Source organism: Giraffa tippelskirchi, chromosome 12 (genome assembly GCF_054371585.1).
Source record: "Giraffa tippelskirchi isolate mGirTip1 chromosome 12, T2T-mGirTip1v1.2.pri, whole genome shotgun sequence".
NCBI lineage: Eukaryota > Metazoa > Chordata > Mammalia > Artiodactyla > Giraffidae > Giraffa > Giraffa tippelskirchi.
Genome location: NC_137286.1, coordinates 39849680 through 39868861, shown reverse-complemented (window position 1 = coordinate 39868861; position 19182 = coordinate 39849680).

The window sequence follows — 19182 nt, the reverse complement described above, 5'->3', positions numbered from 1 at the left end:
AATTTTCCCAACTTTATCTGGAGATTGAGGGCTCATGCAGAGGGCAAGAGGCACTCCAGGAACATCAAGGGGCACCCTGCCTCCCACATCCTTCCAGGACCCTGAGCCCCACCACAATCCAGCCTTGGGAGCCACGCCTGCCCAGTCTCCAGAGATGTGAAACCAGCCAAGGTAACCATGGGATGAGGGGAACAGAGTCAGTTTTTGTTTTTCTTTCCTTTTGTTTTCTATCCTCTAATTTGCACTAGAGTGTGTAGGGGAATTGGTGCTTCCCTTGTGACTCAGTAAAGAATCTGCCTGCAATGCAGGAGACCTGGTTTGGATCCCTGGGTTGGAAAGATCCCCTGGAGGAGGGCATGGCAACCCACTCCAGTATTCTTGCCAGGGACAGGGGAGCCTGGTGGGCTACAGATGGCAGGTGTGCCATTTTAAAATGTTGGTTTTCTCTGGATGTATACCCAGGTGTAGGATTGCTGGGTCTGAAGGTCCTTCTCTATTTTGCTTTTTAAGAACCTCCATACTGTTCTCCCTAGTGGGTCTCCATTGTACATTTCCAACCACAGTGCAGGAGCATTCTCTTCTCTCCACACCGTCTCTAGCATTTATTTTTGGACATACTTTGAGATGGCCGTTGTGACCTGTGTGAGGTGATACCTCGTTGGATTTTCTTTGTGTTTGTGTCAAAATTAGTGATGCTGAGTGTGTTCTCATGTGCCTAATCATGGTCTGTATGTCTTCCTCCAAGAAACACCCATTTCTGTGTTTGGCCCGTTTGTGTCTTGGGTTGTCTGTGCTTTTGATATTGAGCTGTATGAGCTGTCTGTATGTTTCAGAGATGAGTTCCTTGTGGGTATCTTCATTTGGAAACATTTCTTCCCATTCTGGGTTGCGTTTGTCTTTTGTTTTGGGTTTCCTTTGCTGTACAAATGTTTTATAGTTAATTAGGTCCCATTTTCTTATTTTTGGTTTATTTTTCACTCATCTAAGAGGTGTATCCATAAAGACCTCGCTGTGATTTATGTCTGTATGTGTCCTGCCTCTGTTTTCCTTAAGCTTTCACAGTATCCATCCTCACATTTAGATATTTATATTCTTTGGAGTTTGTTTTGTGTATGGTGTTTAGGAGTATTCTAACCTCGTTCTTTTGCCTCAATAACCATCCCACCATCCTTCACAGTGTCTGTTACCAATTTATATTCCCAGCATTAGGGAAGAATATTCCCTTTTCTCCACACCTTCATGAGCAGTTATTGTTTGTAGGGTTTCTGAGATTGGCCACTCTGAATGGTGTGAGGTGATAGCTTGTTGGGGTTTCGATTTGCATTTCTAATATTTAACAGTGTTGACATCTTTTCATGTAATTCTTTTTTGAGGGACAAAAATTACATTTGGCATTCTGTGAAAAATGACAGAATGATCTCACTTCATTTTCAAGGCAAACCATTCAACATCACAGTAATCCAACTCTATGCCTCAACCATTGATGCCAAAGAAGCCAAAGTTGAACGGTTCTGTGAAGACCTACAAGACTTTCTAGAACACCAGAGAAAAGATATCCTTTTCATCATAGGGGATTGGAATGAACAAGTCAGAATTCAAGAAATACCTGGAGTAACAGGCAAATTTAGCCTTGGAGTACAAAACGAAGCAGGGCAAATGCTGACAGTTTTGTTAAGAGAACACACTGGTCATAGCAAACATCCTCTTCCAACAACAGAAGAGACAACTCTACATATAGACATCATCAGATGGTCAATACCGAAATCAGATTGATTATATTCTTTGCAGCTGAAGATGGAGAAGCTCTATACAGTCAGCAAAAACAATATCATGAGCTCCTTATTGCAAAATTCAGACTTAAATTGAAGAAAGTAGGGAAAACCGCTAGGCCATTCAGGTATGACCTAAATCAAAGCCCTCATGATCATACAGTGGAAGTGACAACTAGATGCAAGGGATTAGATCTGATAGGCAGAGGGCCTGAAGAACTATGCATGGAGGTTCGTAACACTGTACAAGAGGCAGTGATCAAAACCATCCCCAAGGAAAAAGAAATGCAACAAATCAACATGGTTGTCTGAGGAGGCCTTATGAATACCTGAGAAAAGAAGAGAAGCGAAAGGCAAAGGAGAAAGGGTAAGATACACTTAACTAAATGCAGAGTTCCAGAGAATGGCAAGGAGAGATAAGAAAGCCTTCATTAGTGAACAATGCAAAGAAATAGAGGAAAGGAATAGAATGGGACAGGCTAGAGATCTCTTTAAGAAAATTGGAGATACCAAGGGAACATTTCATGCAAAGACAGGCACAATAAAGGAAAGAAATGTCAAGGACCTAACAGAAGCAGAAGATATTAAGAAGAGGTGGCAAGGATACACAGAAGAACTATAATACAAAAAAGATCTTAACAACTTGGATAACCACGATGGTGTTGTCACTCACCTAGAGCCAGACATTCTGGAATGTGAAGTCAAGTGGGTCTTAGGAAGGATTACTATGAACAAAGCTAGTGGAGGTGATGGAATTCCAGCTGAGCTACTTCAGATCCTAAAAGATGATGCTGTGAAAGTGCTGCACTCAATATACCATCAAATTTGGAAAACTCAGCAGTGGCCACAGGAGTGGAAAGGGTCAGTTTTCATTCCAATCCCAAAGAAAGGCAATGCTAAAGAAAGTTCAAACTACCGCACAATTGCACTCATCTCCCACACTAGCAAAGTAATGCTCAAAATCCATCAAGCTAGTCTTCAACAGTACATGAACCAAGAACTTCCAGATGTACAAGCTGGGTTTAGAAAAGGCAGAGGAACTGGAGATTGCCAACATTGGTTGGATCATAAAGAAAACAAGGGAATTCCAGAAGAACATCTATTTCTGCTTTAAAGCCTTTGACTGTGTGCATCAAAACAAATTGTGAAAAATTCCTAAATAGTTGGGAATACCAGACTACCTTACCTGCCTCTGTATGCAGGTCAAAAGCAACAGTTAGAAATGGACATGGAACAATGGACTGGTTCCAAATTGGGAAAGGCGTACGTCAAGGCTGTATATTGTCACCCTGTTTATTTAACTTATATGCAGAGTACATAATGTGAAATGCTGGGCTGGACGCATCACAAGCTGGAATTAAGATTGCCAGAAGAAATATCAACAACCTCAGATGTGCAGATGATACCACTCTAATGGCAGAAATGGAAGAGGAACTAAAGAGCTTCCTGATGAGGGTAAAAGAGGAGAGTGAAAAAGATGGCTTAAAACTCAACATTCAAAAAACTAAAATCATGACATCTGGTCCCATAACTTCATGGCAAATAGATGGGGAAAAAGTGGAAACAGTGAGAGACTTTATCTTCTTGGGCTCCATAATCACTGCAGATGATGACTGCAGCCATAAAATTAACGGACACTTGCTCCTTGGGAAGACAAGCTATGACAAACGTTTCTTCAGCCGTTCAGTCATATCCGACTCTTTGCAAGCTCATGGACTGCAGCACAGCAGGCTTCCCTTTCCTTCAACATCTCCCAGAGTTTGCTCAAACTCATGTCCATTGAGTCATTGATGCCATCCAACCATCTCATCCTCTGTCAGCCCCTTCTCCTCCCGCCTTCAATCTTTCCCAGCATCAGGGTCTTTTCCCTTGAGTCGGCTCTTCACATCAGGTGGTCAAAATATTGGAGCTTATTTTCAGCATCAGCCCTTCCAATGAATATACAGAGTTGATTTCCTTTAATATTGACTGGTTTGATCTCGTTGCACCCCAAAGGATTCTCAAGAGTCTTCTCTAGCACCATAATTTGAAAGCATCGATTCTTCACTGTTCAACCTTCTTTTCCATCCAACTCTCACAGCCATGACTGCTGGAAAAACAAGTAGCTTTTACTCTCACATATGGGATATCAAATTTGTCTTCACAAATTGTCTGCTATATTTAGACTCTTGGTTCATACTCCATGTAACCATGCTGCTGCTGCTGCTAAGTCACTTCAGTCGTGTCCAACTCTGTGCGACCCCATGGACGGCAGCCCACTAGGCTCCTCCATCCCTGGGATTCTCCAGGCAAGAACACTGGAGTGGGTTGCCATTGCCTTCTCTGCCTTGTAACAATGTACTGTGGTAATTAAATACAATTAGAAACAAAGCTTTAAGGATGTGGTTTGCCTACAAGCAGCATAGGAATGCGGAGAAGGCAATGGCACCCCACTCCAGTACTCTTGCCTGGGAAACCCCATGGATGGAGGAGCCTGGTAGGCTGCAGCCCATGGGGTTGTGAAGAGTCGGATGCAATTGAATGACTTCACTTTCACTTTTCACTTTCATGCACTAGAGGAGGAAATGGCAACCCACTCCAGTATTCTTGCCTGGAGAATCCCAGAGACGGAGGAGCCTGGTGAGCTGCCATCTATGGGGTCGCACAGAGTCGGACATGACTGAAGCGACTTAGCAGCAGCAGCAGCAGCAGCACAGGAATGTTCCATTTTCTCCAGCCCCTCTTACCCTGGTATGACATCTCAAAATTCAGAAACTCTTACTTGTTGATATGATTATCAATTTCATTTTAGCTCAGTTTGAACAAAAAGCAAAAAAATAAGGGGGCCAGTTTGTTCAGGTTTTAGGGAGAGAAAGGAATCTGTTAGAAGACAAAGTACATGCAGCTTGTGGGCTCTTTGAGTCACTCATTTTTTGCACGAATTTTCTTGTATTTGTTTTCAAGTGTGATCTTCCATTCATATAATAACAAATAACAGAATTTGAAGAAACTAATTTGAAATGATGGCTTGCTTCTATTCAGAAAATCTGAACACAAAGGAACCAATGTGAACTGCAAAGATCAGGGTGCCAAGCTTTTAAGAATACTTTAGGTTTGCAAATAATAACTAGTATGCTTGTTTTTTCAAGAGTATGTTTTTACTCTGATAAATAATAAGCTTTTCCAGAAGGCTTCTAGTGTGGCCACCTCCTGCTGGAAGTCTAGGATGCTGGAATCAGGCCACTTCCTGTCTGTCTTTACAAGACCCTGGGCTACACTCTAAGAATATCTTGGCTCTCCCAAGGATTTGGACCATCATGGGGCCACAGAAATTGGTAACAGTTTTGTTTTGCCTGTTGAAATGTTTAATGACAAAGGTTCTTTCAATTCCTGATGTGGGTGAAGTGTGGAGCCCAGTGATGATTTCTTTAAGAGATGTACATCCTAGTTCCCACATGAGGGTGAGTCCTCAGTCCAACGATGAGAGACTCTGCATGTGTGTGGCCTGTGCCTCTTAGTGGAGCAGCTTCAAGCTAGTTTAAACCTGACCAAGTTCTGTCCACGTGGTAGATTGAGACCTCTCCAAGTCCTGTCTAGGGGTTCCCTTGTAGCTTGGATGGAAAAGAATCTGCCTGCAATGCAGGAGACCTGGGTTTGATCCCTGGGTTGGGAGGATCCCTTGGAGAAGTGAATGGCTACCCACTACCAATATTCTTGCTTGGGGAATTCCATGCATAGAGGAGCCTGGCAGGCTATAGTCCATGGGGTCAGAAGTGTCAGACATGGTAACACTTTCATTTCATTTTTCAAGTCCTGTCTACACTGATTATGTTTAATGAGACCATGTACTTTCTGCAATGAGAACATTTAGACCTGACTATTCTGTGTGCACTCGGAGAAGGCAATGGCACCACACTCCAGTACTCTTGCCTGGAAAATCCCGTGGACAGAGGAGCCTGGTAGGCTACAGTCCATGGGGTCACGAAGAGTCAGACACGACTGAGCGACTTCACTTTCACTTTTCACTTTCATGCATTGGAGAAGGAAATGGCAACCCACTCCAGTATTCTTGCCTAGAGAATCCCAGGGACGGAGGAGCCTGGTGGGCTGCCGTCTATGGGGTCGCACAGAGTCGGACATGACTGATGCGACTTAGCAGCAGCAGCATTCTGTGTGCACTAGGACATGGAGACCTGGGTAGAGACCTGGCCTGGCCTCTGTCCTGGAAAACTCCGTGCCTGTGTCTGAATGTCAGTGCTCAGATGTCTGGGGTCTGGAGCTGAGGTGGGCTTCTCTGGGTAACCGTGCTCCTCTCTGAGCGGGGCTCCATGGCCATCCCGGGGGTCAGTGCTGCGGTCGGGCTCCTAGTCTGTCCCCCTGCCAGGTTCACCTTCCCTGGGGCGCCTGGAGACTCCTCAGGTGGGCTACCTGGTAATCACTCCAATTTTCCAGCACATTCAGGTTGAGTAGGGAAGCAGGTTCACCTGGTGAATTGGTTCCAGGGCACAGGGATCGGACAAAAAGCCAACGGGCAGCAGGTGAGCCTGCGGCTGTGCTCTCCTTCCAGTCGACTCTCTCCTCCGAAGAGAACAGAGCTGCCCCTCGTCTCCCAGCCCAGCTCTCCTGTTTTCTCAGCGCCTCAGCCGGACAAGAAAGACAGAGCCTGCCAGAACCAAGGTAATGTGTTCACCTCTAGCATGAGCTTTCAAACCAGCAAAAAATTATATGGTACCAAAGTGAAAGCAGGAGGGGCCTGACTTCTCAGGGACAATTGTGGGGCGAGGAGACGGACCCTACACTTCTTTCTAGGATCCCAGCGGGTCCCAGAGACCTGGCTTGTTTACACATTGGGGGCCCTCTGACCACAGCCATGGTTTCCTTGTCCTGACTGAGGGGACATGTGACCCCAGGTAGGGGGTCTGGGGACCGTGTGAGTCTCACCCCATCTGCATGGCTCAGGATCATGTGTATGGGAGACACACACACACACACAACTAAGAAAAAGGGAAGGATACATGAGCGCGTCACTGGTGTTTAGGAATCAATGCTTTACGGTGTTCACTTTATACAGGCCTGTGCCTGTTTGCCTCTTTACCCCTGCGAGGTTCATCCTCCCTGGGGCTCCTGGGAACCCCTCAGGTGGCCACCTGGTAATTATTCCAATTTCTCAGCACGGGCCTGGCGGGAAGGGAGGCAGGTTCACCTGGTGAATTGGTTGCAGGGCACATGGATCAGGCAAAAAGCCAAAGGGCAGCAGGTGAGGCTGCTGCTGTGATCTCCTTCCAGTCGACCGTCCCTCCTCAGCAGAGAGCAGACCTGCCCCTGGTCTCCCAGCCCTGCGTCTGGCGTGTTTTCTCAATGCCTCAGTGGAACAAGAAAGGACCGAGCCTGCCAGAACCAAGGTAGTGTGTTCAACGTTATCATGACAGCTGTAAAAACAGTTACTATCACAGAGAACCAAAAGGAAGAGAGGAGGACTTCTATGGGACAGTGTGGGGAGAGGAGACTGACCCTACCTCTTTCTACCATCCCAGCAGGTTACAGGAACCCACTCGTTTCCACCTTAGGGGCCCAGCAGAGACCTGGGGTCCTAACCAAGGGCTGTGTTACCCCAGGTGCAGGGTCCGGGGAGGTGGTGTCACCTTGGAGAGTGTGGAAGTGTGTCCCCAGGTGCAGGGTCTGGGGATTGTGCGGGTCTCACCCCATCCACGTGTGTCAGGATCCTGTGTACACAGAGAAAACATAACTGCTCTTTACCTGCAGTGTGTCCTGTCCCCTCGGAGATTCCCAACGTCTGAATTGAGAGTATTGCCCTGATTAACCTGTGGTCCTTTTCTTCTCTTCATCTTGTCACATTCACGAGGTCAGGCAGGTTGCTGCTCTGTGTTCTGCTGAGTGAAAACCTTTGGTGGTGTCATGTTAATATCATAGCATATCCCATATCTAATCATAGGGGTCACCACTGTCTGGTGTCCCCTAGACAGAGCTCAGGTACTTTAATTTGTTATTTTATATTGCAGCCTAGTTGATTTCTGGTGTTTTGTTTGTTTTAGATGCATATGAACTTCCTTCAGTTATACAGAGACATGTATCTATCCTTTCACTGTTTTTTTGCCTCATATCGGATGTTACCATCTTTTTCAGTCGAGTTGCCTGTTCTATTCCATAGGTCGTTTTTCATTATCAACTTGATATATATCAGTGTGTTTATTTTCATTCCAAACTCTTAATTTACCCCTCCCTTCTAACTTTGTTTTGGTAATCATAATTTGGTTTTCTCAGTCTGTGAGTCTGTTTCTGTTTTGTACATTAGTTCATTGGTATGAATTTATAGATCCCGTGTATACATGATATCTTAGTATATTTGTCTTTTTCTCCCTGACTGACCTTACTTAGTATGATAATGTCTTGGTACATCTATGCTGCTGCCCGTATTACTCTTCCTGTTTTATGACTGAGTAGTATTCCGGTGTATAGACGTACCACATAGTCTTCATTTTTCTGTCACTGGACATTTTGGTGGATTCTATGTCTTGGCTGTTGTAAATAGTGCTACCCTGAAAATTGGGGTGCACGTGTCATTTCGAAGGATGAACTTCTCCAGATCTAGGGCTGGGAAGGGATTGCAGGATCATATGATACATCTACATTAGTGTTTCAGAGAACCTCATGCTGTTTTCCATAGTGGCTTCACTATTTACATTCCCACTGAGACTGTAGGAGGATTCCCTTTTCTGTACATCCTCTGCAGTATTTATTCTTCATAGATCCTTTTGATGATTGACAATGTGGTGATACCTCGTTGTTTGATTGGTATTGATTTAATAATTGCTGATGTAGACTATCTTGCCTTGTGCTTTTATTATTTTATGCCTTATGAGTACAATTTACTTCTTGAAACTTGGCCCTGTTTGGAATTCTTTTCTCATTACTTACCCCAGGACATTTCTTGAGAGGTCTCATTTACAGCCCTGTCAGAGTTGTGACTATTAAGAGCCCTTCAGCACCTGTTTTATGGCTTCCCAGGTGGCTCAGTGGAAAAGAATGCACCTGAAATGCAGGAGACTTGCAGGAGACACAAGTTCAATCCCTGGGTCGGGAAGATTCCCTGGAACAGGAAATGGCAACCCGCTCCAGTATTCTTGCCTGGAAAATCCCATGGACAGAGGAGCCTGATGGGCTGCAGATCTTGGGATCACAAAGAGTCAGACACAACTGAGCAACTAACCAACAACAGCTCCTGTTTTAAGGTATATATGTTGATCTGAACCAGTTAATTATTTCCCGCTCCCCACCTTTCCATTTTGGCAGCCATAACTTTCTTCCCTAAGTCTGTGTATCTGTTTCTCTTTGTAATGAAGTTCATTTGTATCCATTTTTAGATTCCACAAGAAGGGATATTCTATGATATCTGTCTCTCCCTGTCTTACTTCACTTAGTGTGATCACCTCTGGTTTCTTCCCTGTAACTGGAAACGGCACTGTTCATCCTTCTGTATGTCTGAGTGATACTGCGCTGGGTACATGTACCCCGTTTCCTGTACCCTTCCATCTGTCCTCGTATACTCGAGTTGCTTCCTTGTCTTGGCTATTGTACCTAGTGCTGCCATGATCTTTGGGGTGCAGGTGTGTTTTTAAATTTTGGTTTTCTCGTGTAAGTATGAAATTGCTGCATCACTTGGTACCTCTATGTTTAGTTTTTAAAGACCCTCCATAATGTTCTTCCTAGTGGGTGTACCATTTTATATTCCTACCAACAGTGTAGGAGTGTTGGTTTCCTTCTCTTCACACCCTCTGCAGAATTTATTGCTGTAGGTTTTTTGATATGGCCATTCTGATCAATGGGAGGTAACACTTTATTGTACATTTGATTGTTTTTCTTTAAGAACTCATGATGCTAAGCATCTTTTAATGTGCTTTATGGCCATCTCTATGACCTCTCTGGAGAAATGTGCATTTAGATCTTTGGGCAATTTTTTTTTGTTTGGGCAAGCTTTTGTTGGTGGTGTTGCTTATATTGAGCTGTACTAGTGATATGTATGTGTTTGTTTCAGGCATACAGGAACTCAGTTCAGTTATATTAATACATAATATTTATTTTCATTTGGATTCCTTTTTCATATAGGTGATTAGAGGGTGTTTAATAAATTTCCCTATGCTATTCAGTAGGTACTTGTTGATCATCTATTTGATGTACATTAATGTGTATATGTTAATTCCAATCCCTTATATTATCCCGCCTGCATCTGGAGGACAACAGGCACTCCAGGTCCATTGTGGAGGCACACGGCGTGCTACACACTCCCAGCTCTCTCAGCCCCAGGATGCTCCAAGCCAGTCAGGCTCCAGGGATGTGACACCAGCCTTTTTTTTCTTTTTTCTTTTTTAAAATTTTATTTTTTAAATTTATTTTAGTTGAAGAATAAATACTTTACAATATTGGATGGTTTTTGCTATACATCAGCATCAATTGGCCACAGGTATACATGTGTCCTCCCATCTTGAACCTCCCACCACCTCCCTCCCCACCCTGTCCCTCTGAATTGTCCCAGAGCACTGGCTTTGGGAGCCCTGCTTCATGCATTGAACTTGTGCTGGTCGCCTGTTTTACACATGGTAATGTACATGTTTCAAATATACTCTCTCTCTCAAATCATCCCACCCTTGCCTTCTCCCACTGAGTCCAAAAGTCTTTACATCAGTGTCTCTGATCAGAGTCAGTATTTCTTTTTCATTTTTTCCACCATTTGAACTTACATTTGAATGTAAGTGAATTACTTTCTTGTGGGTGTTTTTTTTTTCCTTCTACCACAACTTGTTTCACCTCTATTAATACATAAATGTATATATTTTGATTTTTTTCCATATAGGTTATTACAGAGTGTAGAGTAAGTATCCTTGTGTTATACAGTGGGTCCTGGTCATTTATTTTATAAACAGCATTGTGCATATATTAGTCTGAAGTTACTCATTTCTCCATGCCCCACATCTTTATATCTTTGTGACTGGAAATTTCTAAGTCTATGAGGCAGTGTCTCCAGGCAAGAAGTTCATTTATATCCATCTTTAGAGTCCACCTAGGAGCGATATTACAGGATACTCGTCTCTCCCTGTCTGCCTTAATTCTCTTGGAATGATCATCTCTACTTTCTCTCCCGTGGCTGAATGTAGCATTCTTTCTTCTTTCTGTAGTGTTGAGAAATATTGTATTATGTTTGTACCCCATTGTCTGTATCCATTCATCTGTTCTCCTACAATTAACCTGATTCCCTGTCTTGGCTGTTATCCATAGTGGGGCCGAAATCGCAGGCCCATCTCTTTGAAAGACCCATCTCTTAAAATTTTGGCTGTCTCTACCTGGCTTTCTCGATGCCATCTCAGTCCAGACATGAGACAAAGCCTGCTCAGGCTCCAGGGATGGGATAGCAGCCCAAGAGAGACAGGTTGCAGGGAATTAACTAGGCATTGATTTTTCTTCTTTTCCTCATGCCGATCCTATGTTGGAGTATAGTCGATTTGTAGTTTTATGCTTACTGTCACTGTACAGCCCTTGATTCAGTATTGACATATACGTACAGGATGTCTGTTCTTCTTTGGATTCTTTTCCCATAGAATTTATTGCAGAAGGTAGAGCGAAGTTCCACATGCCTATATGAACCACATCTTCAAGCTTGAATCTGTCGGTGGACATTTTGATGGTTGTGTGTCTCGGCTATTCTAAGTGGTGCTGCAGTGAACAGTGGGGTGGATGTGTCATTTTGAATGATGGTTTTATCAAGATATCAGGTGTGAGAATGTCAGCTCCTAGACATAGTTTCCTTGGAAGTTTTTATTTTTGGCATGTGAAGACTGTCTTTTCTAGTGGCTATTGCCAGAGTCCCTTCCCACCAACCACGTAGGAGGGTTCCCTCTCCTCCTGGCCCTCTCCACCGTTTATTGTTTGTGGACTTGTGAAGGTGGTCATTCTGACTGGTGGAATTTGATTTCTTGTTGTTGTTTTGACTAGCATTCCTCCTGTAATAATTTGGGATGCTGAGCATCTTGTCCTGTGAAAGTATGTTTTTTTCTTTGTTTTCTCCTTCATGGTTGTGAAGGAAATATACCTGTTGCAGTTAACCTTTTGATAGTGGGTTGCATTTGTAATTTATTTCTGCAGTATTCTCCCTAGGATCTTTCCTGAGGGCAACTGTCATTAACAGCCCCCAAGGTCTTTAATTGGAGGTGCCAGTAAGCACAGGTCAGGCTTCCCTGGTGGCTCAGATGGTAAAGAATCTGCCTGCAATGCAGGAGACTCGGGTTCGATCGCTGGGTGGGGAAGATCCGCTGGAGGAGGGCATAGTAACCCACTCCAGTATCCTTGCCTGGAGAATCCCATGTTCAGAGGAGCCTGGCAGATAAGACAGGTGGTCAAGTTGTAGTTACAGAAAATGTCCACATGGTGGCAGCGGTTTTTCATTCCCAATTCTGGTTCTTGGGGCAACCAGAACCTAAGGAAGAGTTGGCTTCCTGGGCTGTGAACTGGAGTGGAATGTGCCTGAGCAAACTCCCAAGGGCTTGTGTCTCACTACTTGTTCCCCCTAAAGCTTCACCCCTTTCCTCCAACCGGGGCCACAGCACCCTGCTGAGGTGCTAAGAGGCTGCACTCTCAAGAAGGAGGCTTAAGCTGTGAACCCCAGCACCAGGAGAGTTGAAAGCTAGGTGGCATTTCCAAGGTTCTTGAGGCCAGACGATTGTCACGAGATTCTTTGGATGCACTAGGGACTATGGTCCCTGTCAGAGCAAACCAGAAGGTATAAATTTTAGAGGGGGCTCAATTAAGGGCACACTGTCTGGTGGTTTCAACCTCACCCCAGTCCAGCCTTTGGACCAAAGCCTGTTCAGGCTGCAGTGATGGGATGGCAGCCTGGGTATCTAGGCAAGGCTTTTCTTTTTTATTCTTTAATTTCATGTATGCTGCAGTATTGTCAGTGTGCAATGTGCCTGTTTTCAGTATCCAGCCACCTGATTGAGTTATGACATGTACGTAAAGCATATGTATTCTTTTGGATTCATCTGCTGTAGAAGTTATTACAGAAGGTGGAGCAAAGTTCCCTGTGCTGAATACCATGTCCTTGTGGAGTATCTGTTACACATATAGATTTCTGTGGCTATGGTAGAGATACAGATTTCTGTGGAAGGAACGAAGAAAGAAAAGGGATAATCCTTGTGGATTATCTACTACAGATACACATTTCTGTGTATTTGTTAGTCCTGACTTCCTAATTCATCCCTGGCTCTTCTTTGGTTTTATTTATTTTTTGGAATTCTTTATTTGTATTTGAATTCTCAGAGTCTCTTTTTATGTTTTAATTGAATTCCTTTGTGTAACTTTTTTTCTTTTACCTAGAAGGGATATCACATGCTATAGTCTTCCTCTGTCTGGCTGACTTCACTTAGTGTATGATCCTCCAAGGTCTATCCCTGTGACTACCAGTGGCATAATTTCATGATTTCAGTAGTAGTTTTTCATGGCTGAGTAATATTTCATTTTCTGTATGTACCACATTGATTTGAAGCTTTAATCTGAAGATGGACACTTTGCGGGGTCTGAGTTCAGGCTACTTTAGTGCTGAAGTGAACATTGGGGTGCATGTGGCTGCTTGAAAGATGATTTTCTTGGGATATAGGCCAACATGTGGGAATGGCAGATGGTAGGCTTAGCTTGCATCTATTGTTTGTGGGCTTGTGAGGAGGTCAGTCTGGTGGGATCTGATTTCTCGTTGTCATTTTGGTTGGCACTCTTCCTGAAATAATTAGGGATGCTCAGCATCTTGTCTTGTGGTAGTAAGTTGTTTTCTTTTTTTTCTCCTTCATGGTTGTGAGAAAAATTTACCAGTTGTAGTTCATTTTTTGAAAGTCAGTTGTGTTTGTATTTTTTTATGCAGTATTCTCCCCAGGACCTTTCCTGAACGAAGCTGTCATTAACAGTAAGGGCAGGTGGTCAAGTTGTAGTTACAGAAAATGTCCACAAGGCGGCAGCACTTTCCCCACACCCAACTCTGGTTCCTTAGGTAACCAGAGCCTAAGGAAGAGCTGGCTTCCTAGGCTGTGGATTAGAGTGGAGTTGCCTGAGCAAACACCCAGGGGCTTAATCTCAATACTTCTTCTCCCTAAAGCTTCACCCCTTTCCTGCAGACTAATTCCAACCTGGACCACAGCACCCTGCTGAGGTGCCTAGGAGGCTGCACTCTCAGGAAGAAGGCTTGACCTGGGGACCCCAGCACCAGAAGATGTGGAAGCTGAGTGACTTTTCCAAGATCATCAAGGCCAGAGTGTCAGGACACCATCGACTGTGTGCCCTAGGGACTGTGGTCCCTGCCAGATCAAACCAGAAAGTACAGATTTATGAGGGGCCTTAATGAAGAGCAACCAGCGGTCAGTTCAACCCCACCACAGTCCAGCCATGAAAACAGCCTGCTGAGGCTCCAGGAATGGGATGGAAGCCCAAGTCAGGTGAATGTTTCATATCTGAGGACAAGATGGTTGGATGGCATCACCGATTCAATGGACATGAGTTTGAGCAAGCTCTGTAAGATGGAATTTTCAACATTTTATATATGAAAACATGGGTGTATATTTCATATATGAAAATAGAATTTTCTGTATTTCATATATAAATCATGGGTGCATATTTCTAGGATGAAAATAGAAACTTCTATATGTCATGTATGAAAACAGTGCATATTTCATGGATGAAAATGGAATTTTTAATATTTCATATATGAAAACATGGATGTATATTTCATAGATGAACACAGAATTTTCTGTATTATATGTATGAAAACATGGGTGCATGTTTCATACATGAAAATAGAATTTTTGATAGTTCATATATGAAGCTATGGGTGCATTTTATATGAAAATAGAATTTTTTATATTTCATATATGACATAATGGGTGCATATTTCATATATGAACAGTTTTCCATATTTCTCATATGAAAATAGAATGCATGTCATACATAGAAATAGAATTTTCTATATTTCCTAGATTAAAATATAGATGCATATTTCATATATGAAAACATTTTTTCACATTTCACAGAGCAAAATATATTTCATATATGTATATTTCATATATGAAGAGAAATTTCTGTATTTCACAGATGAAAATATGTGTACACATTTCATATATGAAAAGAGAATTTTCTATATTTTACAGATGTAAATATAGGTGCATATTTCGTATATGAATAGAAGATTATCTATATCTCACAGATGAACATATAGGTGCATATTTCATATGTGAAAGAGAATTTTCTATATTTCATAAAAGATAGGTATAAATTTCATATATGAAAATCGAATTTTCTATATGTCACAGTTGAAAATGTAGTTGCATATTTCATATATGAAAACAGAATTATCTGTATTTCATATAGGATAACATAAGCCCAGCTGTGGTAATGTCAGATCCTAGGCTTAGTGTCTTGATAGCTTTTATTTGGGCATGTAGACATTGTCCTTTATTGTGATTGTTGCCAATGTACGTTTCCACTGACAGTGTAGGAGGTTTCCCTTTACTCCAAACTCACTCTTGCATTTATTGTTTGTAGACGTGAGTATGGCCATTCTGACTGGTGGGATTTGATTTCTCATTGTCGTTTTGATTGGCATTCCTCCTGTAACAATTGGGGATGCTGAGCATCCTGTCCTAGGTGGAGGTATGGGGTTTGTTGTTTTGTTTTGGTTTTTTACCCTTTAAGGGTGTGAGGAAAATAGACCTGTGGCCGTTGGCTTCCTGAAAGTTGTTTGTGTTTGGAATTTATCTTGCAGTTCCCGCCACAGGACATTTCCTGAGGGCAGCTGTCACGAGCAGCCGCCCACCCAGCCCTTGTGAATTAGAGGTGCCGGTAAGCACTGGCGGTCAGTTGTAGTTACAGGAAATGTCCACAAGGCGGCAGCACTTTTGATGCCCACCTCTGGTTCTTGGGGCAACCAGAGGCTTCAGGGAAATTGGCTTACAGGCCGTGAAATAGAGTGGAAAGTGCCTGAGCAACCACTGAAGGGCTTGTGTCTCACTGCTTTTTTCTCTTAAAGCATCACACACACCCTTCTTGATAGCATCACTTTTTCCACCTTAGACCTACTTGATAGCTTTCTTTTTTTTAACAATCGGAGACTGTCCATATCTTATTGTCTGTAGCCAATGTATATATTTCCACAGACGGCGTAGGGGATTCTTTGCCTTCCACACTGTCTCCCGAATTTACAGTTTGTCGAATTTTGACAACGGCCATTGTGTGTGGTGGGATTTGATTTCCCGTAGTCGTTTTGATTGGCATTCTTGCAGCCATTAGGGATGCTGAGTGTATTGTCTTGTGGCGGACATTTGTTTTGCTTTTTCGTTTTTTTCCTTTAAAGGGTGTGAGGACAATTTACCTTTGGCATTTGGCTTCCTGAGAGTTGGCTGGTTTTGAAATATATTTATATTTCAATACCCGCCCCATGGCATTTCCTGAGGGCAGCTGTCATTAACAGAACCACAGCCTTTGTAGATTGAGGTGCCTGTGTGCGCCCATGATCAAGTTGTAGTTACAGAAAATGTCCACAAGGCGGCAGCACTTTGCCTGCCCAACGTTGGTTCCTGGGGCAACCAGATCCTTAGGGCCAGTTGGCTTCCTGGGCTGTGAAATAGAGTGGAGTGTGCCTGAGGAACAAGGAAAGGACTTGAAACTCACTACTTTTTCCCCTAAAGCCTCACACAAACATCCTGTCCAGACTAGTGCCTTCCGGGTACAGAGCACACTGCTGAGGGCACTTAGGTGTCTAGAAGGCTGCCCTCTCAGGAAAGAGGCTTGAGCTGGGAACCCCAGCGCCAGGAGAGGTTGAGGCCAGCTGAATCGTGCCTTCAAATTCCTAGAGGCTTCATGCCACATGGGACTCTGGTCTCAGAACATAGCAGATAGTAGTCCTTTAAAAGGTTCAACAAAGGGCACTGTGCCAGGCTATGTCAACTCCACACCAGTCAAGCAGTGGGACCCCAGCCTGCTCAGCCTCCAGGGATGGGATTGCATCCCAAGTCAGGGAGGAGAGAGCAGGCACTCCTTTCCTATTCTTTAATCTCTTGCCGATGCTACTTTGCAGAATAGTGGATTTGCAATGTTGTGATTGTCAGTGTACAGCCGCCTGATTCAGTATTACATATCTATGGGGTATCGCTATTGTGTTTTTTTGGACCTTTGCCATAGAAGCTTGAGCAAAGTGCTGAGCATCAGGTCCTTGTGGAATATCCATCTCAGATGATCATTTTTGTGAATTATTTCTTAGAGATAAAGAGTTCTTTGTATAGGTTAGAGATACAGATTTCTGTGTATATGTGGAAGGAAGAGGATAATCCTTGTGGATTATCTATTACACAGATTTCTGTGTGTATATGGAAGGAAGGAAGAGGATAATCCTTGTGGGTTATCTATTACAGATACAGATTTCTTGTCTATGTAGGATTCTACCTCCTAACTCATTCCAGACCCTTCAATTTTTTGTTTCTGGAACCCTTTGTTTGACTTTGAATTCTCAGAATCCCTCTTTGGGTTGTAAATCTGTTGCCTTGTATGTCTATTTTTATTTTTCCTGGAAGGTATCTCATATACCATCATCTTCCTCTGTCTGACTGACTTTCCTGACTGCATGATTCTTCCAGGTCCGTCCCTGTGGCTCCCAGTGTCATAGTTTCCTAATTTCAGGGGCGGTTTTTTAGGAGTGAGAAATAGTCTACCATACAGATGTACAACATCTTGCTTAAGCTTTAATCTTGGTGGAGATTTTCCTGGTTGTGTGTCTTGGCTATTGGAAGTAGTCCTGCAGTGTTCGTTAGGGTTCATGTGCATTTTCATCAATGGTTTGCTCAGCATATAGGCCCAAGAGTGGGAACGTAAGATCCCAGGTTTACCCATCTTGATAGTTGGGTTTGGGGACTCTGGTCCCAGCCAGAGAGCTGTAGATTATAGACCTTTAAAAAGTGTTCAACGAACGGCACCATGCCAGGCTGTATCCACCCCTCCCCAATCCAGGAGTGGGACCCAAGCTTGCTCAGCCTCCAGGGATGTGATAGCATCCCAAGTCAGGGAGGTTATTTATAAAAGAGGAGACCCTGCTTTCTTTTCCTTTCCATTACCATCTTGCCAATACTACATCACAGCATGGTCGAGTTGCAATATTGTGATTGTTGTCAGCGTACAGCCACTTGATTCAGATATTTCGTATCTATAGGGTATCTCTATTGTGTGTTTGGACTCTGTGCAATAGCAAGTTGAGTGGAGTGCTTAGCATCAGGTCCTTATGAATACCCCCTATTTCCTGCAGCAAAAACATGAGTGCAGGTTCTCCTGCGTGAAATACAGAATTCTCCATATTGCCTCTTCCCTACACCTTCATCAGCAGTTATTGTTTGTCGAGTTTCTGATGATAGCCATTCTGCCTTCTGTGAGATGATACCTTCCTGGGGTTTCAATTTGTATTTCTAATATTTAGCAACACTGACTTCTTTTCAGGTGATTTGCTTTCAAGGGTGAATTCAACTTACCTCTCAAGGTAACTCGGCCCTGTTTTGAATTCTTTTCTGATGACCACCACTAGGATGTTTGTTGAGATCATCTGTTTTACATTTGTCACTCCCTGTCTCTCTTACTTCACTTACTATGATCATCTCTACTTTCTTCCCTGTGCCTGAACATGGCATTGTTTCATTCTTCCTTCTGGCTGATTAATATACCACTGTGTGTATATATCCCATTTTCTTTATTCATTTCTGTGTCCTTCCACACTTAGGTTGCAGCAGTGTCCTTGCTATGGAAACCAGTCTGGCAGGGATGGCATGGGTACCCTTGCCTTTGAAAATGTTGCTTCTCCCTGACTCTCTGCCCAGGCACGTGATTGCTGTTTCCTAAGGCACTTCTGTGTTTCAGTTTTTCAAGATCCTCCAAATTGTTCATTCTAGTGGATGAACCAATGGACATTTTTAGTAATCTCATCCAAATTAATTTGATAGGAATTTCTATTCCTAAAATGTTCTCATTTTTATTTTGCTAACTTTCATTCTTGATTATTTTTTGTGTTTATAGTCATGAATCCATTATTTCTTTTTCCACTGAAGTATGGGATACAACATAGTGATTCAATATTTTAATAGAATATTCTCCACTTAAAGATATTACAAAATCATGGCTATATTTCTTTCTGCTGCATACTATATCCTATTATTTTTCTTACATTACATATAGTGATTTTTATCTCTTAACCTCTACCCCAGTCTGGCAATATCTAAAACCAAATCCCCACAGACATCCATTAGTTTCTGGATTTGTGAGTCTCTCTGTTTCATAGGTAGGTTCATTTGTGTTGTATTTTAGATTGTACACAAACGTGATTTCTTATGGTCATTTTCTGTTTCTGACA